Source organism: Marmota marmota, unplaced genomic scaffold (genome assembly GCF_001458135.2).
Source record: "Marmota marmota marmota unplaced genomic scaffold, marMar, whole genome shotgun sequence".
Classification (NCBI taxonomy): Eukaryota; Metazoa; Chordata; class Mammalia; order Rodentia; family Sciuridae; genus Marmota; species Marmota marmota.
The window spans coordinates 10209266-10218855 of record NW_026000057.1 but is presented as its reverse complement, the minus strand read 5'-3'; the positions used below and the strand labels follow the sequence as shown (position 1 = coordinate 10218855).

The window sequence follows — 9590 nt, the reverse complement described above, 5'->3', positions numbered from 1 at the left end:
AGAGAGAGAGAGAGAGAGAGAGAGAGAGAGAGAGAGAGAGAATGAGAGAGAATGTCTCCAGGCTCAGGTGCTGGGCCAGATTCCAGGCTGATGCTCACTAGCAATCCTGATGATGGCCATTGTACCTACCACCAGAGAGAGTTGCTACACTCTGGGAGTGACCTGATGTCCCATGATGAAGCAACCTGTACCCATTTGGGGCAGTGTCCCTCTGATCATGGTCCACAGAGCTGCAGCAGTAAGCACCCTAGTAAACAGCAGTGTCACAGGAAGTGCTTCTCCTTAGAAATTTAAAGCATGTTTTGGAAGATGGTTTCTTAAGGCCTTTGATAAGCTAATGCTTTACCCACAAACATTTACTAGTGTAAGACATGAAAAATAAGAATAACCAGCACAAGTTCATGTGGCTGGGTGTCAGGTCGGCATTTCCTCATTTATTCTCTGCGCATGTGTGTGTGGTGCCCAGGGTTGAACCCAGTGCTGAACAAGTGCTGTACCACTCAGCCACGCCCCACCCCTCATTATTCATCCTAACAACACTATGGGGTGCATGGTATTATTAGGTTTTGTCTTGTTTTATTTTGCAGATGAGATGAAACAAGAAAACTAAGGGTAAGTCACACAGCACGATGTGACTGATCTCATGGCCATCTGACCCTGTGTTCTCATTATGCTAAAAAAAGCCACCTATTAGCACATTCCAACGTTAATACTATCACGAAAGCCACACACTTTATGAACCACTCAGAGATAACAACAACAGTAACAGAATGCATGGGGTAATATAAAAAAAAATTAAGTATTTATTTATTTATTTATGCTGCTGATGGAACCCTGGGCCTTGTGCATGCTAAGCACATGTTCTGCCCCTGAGCTTCACCCCCAGCCCTTAAATTTTTTCTGGGGGAACATAAGAAATTTGAATGAATGGAGAGGCATACTGTGTTCCTGAATGAAAGACAACAATGTGAAAATTATCATTTTAAATTCAACTCATCTCTTAAAAATCCCAGTGCACCTATCTAGAAGAATACCTGCCCACAAGTAGCCAGATGATTCTAAAAAGAAGGAAAAAAGAACAATCGTGAGATGGAGTAGGAAGTGTCAGGGAGGTTCGTCAGGAGCATGGCAATAATTAAGACAGTGTCTACCTGGAACCAAATCAGAATTATTAATGAAATAGAATAGAAAATTCAGAAGCAGTATATGTAAACACTTAATATATCATAAAGATAACATTTCACGGTGAGTGGATTATACAATAAATAGTCTGGAGATGGCTAACCTTGGGGGAAAACTTAGAACTGTACCTTACATGTTATGCTAAAATTACAGATAAGTGTAAATGTTAAAAAGAGAAAAAAATCCAGAAAAAAATAGGTCAATTTTATATAACTTAAAGGATGGGATTAGTTTGAAAGAATGACAGGTAAGTCGAAAGCTATCTTAGGAAAGAATAGATTTATCTGCATTAAAGACTCAAAATTTCTGTACTTTGAAAACCACAGTAAATAAAATAAGAACAAAATATAAACTTTTTGCAGTCTGTAAGAACAAAAATTATTATTCTTAATACCCAAACCAATAAAAAGATAATCGTCCTATTTTAAATATGAGCAAAGACTATTAATAAGCAAGTGAGCAAAAGAAATTGAAATTACCAACTAATGGAAAACATATTTATTGTTCTTAGTAATAAAATAGTAAATGAAAGTAATGAAAAGGAAGATATAGTACCAATTTCACTTATTAGACTTTAAAAAATGAAAATAATAATATCTAGTGTTGGAGAGGATGGGGGCAAAGGACATTTCCCTAAAAAGAAGTGCTGGGAGAGTATAAATTTTACACAATTTCTAGGGAAGGAAGATAATCTGACAAAGGCCATGAAAATCTTAAATACTGCACATACCTTGACCTGCAGTTCCTCTCCTAGAGATTTATGCAAAGACAATAATTAGAAGTGTATTTGGGGGGCTGGAGTTGTGGCTCAGAGGTAGAGCGCTTGCCTAGCATGCACGAGGCATTGGGTTTGATCCTCAGCACCACATAAAAATAAAATAAGGGTATTGTACAATTTTATTGTACCTACAATTAAAAAATAAATATTAAAAAAGGTGTGTTTGGGAGTGTAGTTTCAATAAAAATTGAAAATGGCCTAAAAATTTAACACTAAGGAAATGTGAAAAAAAGATTGGGGTGAGGGTGGATGTTGTAGGACTATGGAATGTGATGTTGGGGGTCAAGACCAGGGCTTTGCACATGCTAGATAAGCACTTTACCACTGAGCCATATACCTCTAGCCCCAGGTGTTGGATTAGCAAGCAAAGATATTTTATGTGAATGAGAGTAGGAAAAGCAGATTACAGAACAACATGAATAACATGATCCTAACTTTGTACCCGAAAGGACTATGTATATACGTATATACATATATCTGTTACATATATTATCACCGTTTGGAAGAATAAATACCAAGTATTAGCTATCATGACATGGTTGGTATTTTTATTTTGCTTCTTGTATTTTCTATTTTTCAACAATGAATATGGACTGGTTTTATAATAATTAAATTAAAAAATCACTTTGATCATAACAGCTGGACAGAGATCAGAGATGTGGACAAAAGATGGCTTTACCAGTTGCTCTCCAGTTTTGTACTAAACTCTGCTTAGAGTGGCTGAAATGTCAAGATAAGGCCCCAGAATTCAGGAACTTCTGCTCTGCAGTGATGCACTCCTGAATCTTAGAAATACTATCCTGCTACCACCCAGTTTCCAAGAAATGAAACCTCCTTTCTCTATTGAAGAGTTGTTCAGAGTGACTTACTGTACTTTGAAAACCACAGTAAATAAAATAAGACGTAAAGAAAATAAGAAAGGGTTGGTCTTCAGATTAAAAAGAAAAACAACAATTTGTTTTCGGGTGGAGAAGGGTGCTGAGGATCAAATTCATCAATTGATCTGGTTGTTTTAAAGTCCTTTTTGGAAACTTTTTTTTTTTTAAAAATTGGTGATGGGGTCTCTCATTATGTTGCCTAGACTGGCGTTGAACTCCTTGGCTCCAACGAGCATCCTGAGTACCTGAGACCACAGCTGTGTCACCATGCCTGGCTACCACTCTGTGTTTTACTGAGATCACTGAAGTGGGAGTCGGAACAATATCATCCATTGCAGGCCAAACACACCTGTGAGCTCGGGAGACACCAGCTCTGTTGATAATTATTTCTCAAGTACTTTCTTGGAGACAGAGTTGACTTCAAATAGAGACATGCTAGAATTTGAGTGAAGGGGTACAAAACTAAAAAAAAAAAAAAGTGGGGAGGAAGCTACTGCAATTTGCTTTCTAGGAGACTTGTGTGGAGGTGCAGTCCCCCTGGGAATCCGCTGGGAAAAAGCTGAGAAGCCAGATATTTGGCAGAGATAGTCAAGTTCGAAACAAAAGCACAGATTAGCCAATAACACCATCAGGTTCAAATACCAACTCTATAATTTATGTCTACTCACACCCTAAGATGCCCGATGATTGAATTCTAAATGATGCTGAATGGGCACCTCCAGATCCTCTGTGGGTGTGAACAAAACGGGCTATTGAAAACCTGCCAGGGCCACAAACTCTTGAGGGAAAACAACACATGGAATTTAAAGAGAAAAAAAAATGCTATTTTGGCATCTAGTCATAGAAAATAGGATTAGATTTAATTAAAGGGGGGAACCCCAACTCCATCTGGTTCTCTCTGCGTAAGTGCTGGGGAGGGATATTAGAACGAGAGCTGGGATTATTTCTTGGCATTCATGGATTTCCTCCTCAGGGATCAAATACAAAATTCAAACTGACCTTTGTTTCAGAAATTGTAAGCTGGACAATGTTGGCTACCTGAATGTCAGTGTTTTTTGTTTTGTTTTGTTTTGGTACTGGGGGTTTAACTCAAGGGTGCTTAACCACTGAGCCACGTCCCCAACCTTTTTTTGTATTTTATTTTGAAATAGGGTCTTAGTTGCTTAGGGCCTTGCTAAGTTGCTGAGGCTGGCTTTGAACTCACGATCCTCCTGCCTCTGCCTCCCAAGCCGCTGGGATTACAGGTGTGCACCACCATGCCTGGTGTTAATGCTCTCTAGTTACTTCTGCATCTTCGCATTGCTTCTTAAAAATATACTACAGTTCTGTTTTATTTTGTTTCATTTTAACAGTGACAATGAATCCTAAACCTGAAAGGTGCTGATGTTGTCCAAGAGGAGTGGCCACTGAGGGAGCCCGTCTGTCCTGCCCACCGAGGAGGAAGATGAACTTAAATAAATTTCACATCTATGTAGATGCAGAACCTTCTGCTGTTCCTTCTACCACCCACTCCTTTGACGATGGCAACACCTGGACTTGGAAGAAAGAACGATTGAGAGGCGCTGGGAAAGGCCTGGCTGCTGTCCAGCCCTGCTCCCAGGCTGGAGGAGTCCTGTGACACCTTGGCTTCTGACGGGTGGGCACCCCTCCTGGCAGCCGGCTTGCAGCTGCCCTCGCTCTGGCCACCCTCGCTAGGTCCTCCTCACCTGTCTGCTTCATCCCTCAGGGTTTTCATCAGGAAGCTGCTTTATCTCTAGTTTCCTTCTGAGTCACCTCATTACCTAACCACTTTGGATAGTGTCCTCTATTATTCAAGTCCTCTGATAGGTCAATGGCGTTCAACAGGAACTGTCCTCAAGGACACTTATGTCATGGAAAAGACATCAAACAAAGCAAGCAAGCGCTTCAATGTCTCCACCGTCCCAAGGGTTGGAAAGCACATTTCTATCTGCCAAGAAGATGCAGTGAGAGAGTCCATGGTCCTGATGAGGTGTCGTCAGGTGACTTGTAGACTTGACTTGGCCACATCCAAATGACCCTTGGGAACTTCTCAGAATCTCCAGAGAAAGAACCAAACCCGCACTTTCCTTCTCAGCTAAAATCACCTCTACTAAAGCTCTCTCCCTTATCTGTGATCTATGGGCAGGGAATATGTGCAGGTGGGGACATCTGTCACCCTTCTTCTTCTCCAAGATCGTTGAGTTTATTTGAAACAAACAGATTAGGAACAGGAAATAGTTGTACCTGAGGCTGGTGTTACTCATCGAGCACAGCCTGCTTTCCTGCTGAGCTGGGACCAACCTCCTGTCCCCAACACAGTTCTCCACGAGGTCACTATCAGTCCATCAGAGATGACATTCTACGCGGTATTTATGGATAACCTGTTACTGAAAGCAATGGTGGAAAATGGAGAAGGGTTCATTGGCCATTCCCTCATCACATTAAAATCATCTCCATCTAATCCTTAGTGTTCTCATTCTGACCTCTGAAAAGCAATCTAGCAAATTGAGAGGCCTCAGCTCTCCTAGGACATTTGATATTTTATTCCAGGAAAGAAACCAAGAATGAAAACTTTATTTATTTTGCTAACAGCGTGTAAACTGAAAGGAGATTTGAGGGTAACCAAACTTTTGCTGCTGAATTTGGGGTCTGTGTTTGAAAGGCTGCCTTAATGCAAAGTGAAACTCCTCCACACCTGACTTTTAGGGTTCCTTTAACAAATTTCTTGCCTTTAGAGCTATGCAGATTTTTATTTTTACTTTTGGTACCAGGGATGGAACCCAGGGTGCTTAAACACTGAGCCACATCCCCAGCCCTTTTTTATATTTTATTTAGAGACAGGGTCTTGCTGAGTTGCTCAGGGCCTTGCTTAGTTGCTGAGGCTAGCTTTGAACTCATGATCCTCCTGCCTCAGCCTCCTGAACCCCTGGGAATACAGGTGTGCACCACTTGTCCAACCCTATGCAGATAATTTTAAAGGCAGGGTTCCAAGCCAGCGAGGTCTCTATACAATGAGGCACCAGTGTCTGGTTTGTTTGAGCACTGAAGTCATGTGTCCTGGGACCATGCAGTGCCTTGATAAAAGACAGTCTTTGTGGGTTATAACTTAATAGATTTGTCTGTCATCCTCTCATTAGCACATCCTATGTGACTTTTTGTTTTCGTTGCTGTTTTGCATACTCATAATCAACTTATGGTCCATGGTGATTCTCAGATATTTATGCCAACATTGCTGTTTTCCAGATCATCACACAACTTGTCTATTTTCTGCTTAGCGTTGTTACTTCAAGTTTGTTTCTCATGAACAGTTGGATTCTTAGAAGAGATTCAATTTGCTTTTTGCTCTCTTTAGGCATCTAAGATCTTTGCTGGGCACTCAGTCCTCTAACCTTGATTGAACCCTATCAAATAATGAACTGAGAAGTTCTGAGAAGTATAATGGATCCTGGAATCTCACTTGGATGAAGCAAAATCTTATGAGATGATAAAAACACTTCTCAAAATTTGGCATTTTAAATAACTTCAGATTCCAGAAGATACAAACTTCAGCAACATGTAATTGAGTGTATATCTGAGAAATGTACTGACCTCTATAATTGCACAGTGTGTGAGGCACTTTTTAAAAAGAGGTTCTTCTGGTAAAGTGTTCAAGCCATTAATCCTAGCACCCTGCATCTCTTTATTACTATTCAATCAATGTATATCCTTAACAATTCCAAGAATTGCTCTTAACCCCAAACTTAATTTTATGTTTCAGATTATTGCTTGTTAAAAAAAAAGTCATTAATTTGCTCTAATTGGATAGCCAATAAGAACAAAGTCTGACTTTAAAATATTTTAAAGATATGTAAGTTTTACAGCATTTTTGGGTCATTTTGTGCAAACTATGCTAACAACATTGCCTAATTGAACTCCTCAGGAAACTTGTTTTCATAAATATATAAAAAATCTATATATGACTCCTGTCCCAATACTCTGATTCCTCCCCCTGGGAAGGACTTTGGTACCCATATGCACCCTTGATATAGCAGAGGTAGCAGAGGCCTCTTCCGACTTCCACAGCTCTAACAACGGAAATTATGTCAACATAAGTGGGTGCTTTAAGAAAATTGTGTCTGTTTATTCCTTTATTTTGATTGTATGAACCATCAATTTAGATCAGCTCTGAAACAGGTCTATGTTGAATAGATGTTAATTTCATCTTTTGTGCATATTAGTGCATATTCTGAATTTACTGAAGTGATAAGACATGGTTTCCCACTGGAAAATCACTGCTGAAATTCTCTAATTTTTCCCTCCAGTGCTGGAGATTGAACCCAGGGCCTTGCACTTGATAATAGGCAGATGCTCTACAACTGAGCCGCACCCTCAGCCCTGAAATTCTCATTGTGGGGAAAAACATCAAAATTTTGTACTGAATTCAGGGGGATGGGAATGGCAAAGACGGTGGAGTGAACTGGACCTAACTTTCCTAAGTTAGTATAGGATACACGACCAGTGAATTCCACATCATGTACAACCACAAAAATGAAGCATATTTTACAAATATGCTCCATGTGTGTATTATATGTCAAAATCTACCCTACTGTCATGTAGAATTAAAAAGAACAAATAAAAAATTTATACTGAATTCAGTTAATACTTGACTTTTTCATAATCAGAAGTCACTCACCATGAATTCTGGGGTTTCCTTTTAACAGCTACAACACATAGTCCAAAGCAGCTTCTCTTATGGCCACGTTTCTGTGACCTACAATGACCACAAGAGTTCCTGTGTATTAGTGAGGACCATCTAATTGGTTATTCGTAACTGCATAACCGAAACCACCAATTGCCTGCCTCGTTTTTGTTTTTGCATTTTGATGTACGCTTTGGCATTGCCTTGATACCGTCTTGTCTGCTATCAAAATTAGGTTTTCCTTCTAGCCCTCTTGGGGATTGTTGTTTGTAGGCACCTGGTATTTCTTTTTGCTTTTTTTTTTTTTTTTTTTGTCTTATTTTCTTTTCTAAATAGCATGTCGTGCTCCTGAGATAGCAATTCACATAATTAGGCTTTTTATGAACTCCAAACATGCTTTGAGCTCTTTTTGAAATGATATTTTAAGAAGGTAAATTCCTAAACCAAAGTGCTTAAGATAACATGATTTTAATGTCCGTGTTGTACAGTGTTGACCTGTTTAAGATGATCAAAGGCTTTTTGCTTATTTATGGATGGACTTCAGTTGGTGCAGAGGGCTCGGATAACTGTATTTCTCAATTCACATGGCATCATCATCATTGTATTTTGGTCTTATCAATAAGTGACTTTTGCAAAAAGCATATTCTTCACAGAGGTAATTTCTTTTGTCTGTGTTGAAAGACTTAATGAATGAATGATATGCTTCTATTATGAACAGTAAGCAACATCTTTTCCAGTGTAAAAATCAGTTAACAGTAATCACTGTATTACTCTGACTTAGATGAAACCCCTAAAATTATAAATAGTAGCAGGAACATGTTTAATAATGACAGGTGTCAGAAGAACAGGATTTATAAATATTCAACAAGTTGAGAAAGATCCTGTAGATCAGTAAGAATTTAATACACATGGTGGCCCACACTTGACGGCTCCGGAGGCTGAGGCAGGAGGGTTTCAAGTTCAAAGCCAGCCTCCTCAATTTAGTGAGGCTGTAAGCAACTTAGTGAGATCCTGTCTCTAAATAAAAAATAAAAACTGGGCTGGGGATGTTGCTCAGTGGTGACCACTGCTGGGTTGAATCCCTGGTAGAGAGAGAGAAAAAAAAAAAAAGAATTTAATACACATATGTCTTGCATTTAAGATTAACAAAATAATGTTTAAAAATACTGTGCTTTTCTCTTTCATCTTATAAGCAATAAAGTATTTCTTCAGAGGGTCAGTTAGATCAACAGATGTAATATTAGCTCCTTAGCTTAATCCTAGCAATGTATAAATTCTAGCCTGTGAACCACATACAAGAATTGTCCCATGGTCACAATTGGAACTGATTTTTACAGATATCAAGACTGATTAAATCAAAATAAATAATCATATACACATTAATATGTTAAATTGTTCACTCAGCAATGGTAATTTAAAAACCATTTCTAAATTTAATTGAAAAAGCTCTATAAGATAGGAGGAAAGAATATCTCCTACATTCATTTCATTGTAATTGATGAATACCAATATTCAGAACAAAAGTTTATTTGAAGGTAAGATACTTGCTGACTATTTGTTTACTAAGAAAAAAGGGGTGAATTATGCATCTTTCCAAAGGAAAAAATTTTTAATTTAATTTCTGTGATTATGAAAAGAATTGATACATTTATAATTGCACTGTTTTGATCCATATCCCTTTTTAAGTAAACGAAACAATACCAATTCAAAAAATTTGTATAGAATTGAACTTGCTTCATACAAAATTTTCTAGCCTAAAAATTAAGTGAATTTCCTGCATTTCTAGATATTCTTCTTCTTCTCTTTATTTTCCTTACAAAACATTTTATTAAATGGAAGATTGAAATTGTAATTGTTTATAGGAATGTGGTTTTAAAAAATATTTTCAGTAAGAATGACAAAATCAGCCGGGTGTGGTGGCGCACACCTATAATCCCAGCGGCTCTGGAGGCCAAGGTAGGAGGATTACAAATTGAAAGCCAGCCTCAGCAACTTAGTGAGGCCCTAAGCAACTCAGCGAGACCCTATCCCTAAATAAAATATTACAAAGGGCTGAGGATGTGACTCAGTGGTT

At 38.6% G+C, this 9590-nt stretch overlaps 1 long non-coding RNA gene across 1 annotated transcript in view; it reads left to right on the top strand.

Annotated features, from left to right (window-relative positions):
• Positions 1 to 5299, top strand: part of LOC107141262 — a 12994-nt gene extending 7695 nt beyond the window's left edge. Inside the window, exon 2 of the long non-coding RNA XR_001503411.2 lies at positions 4191 to 5299. This is a non-coding gene — a long non-coding RNA (uncharacterized LOC107141262). The remainder of the gene's footprint in view (positions 1 to 4190) is intronic.
• Positions 5300 to 9590: the final 4291 nt, after the last annotated feature.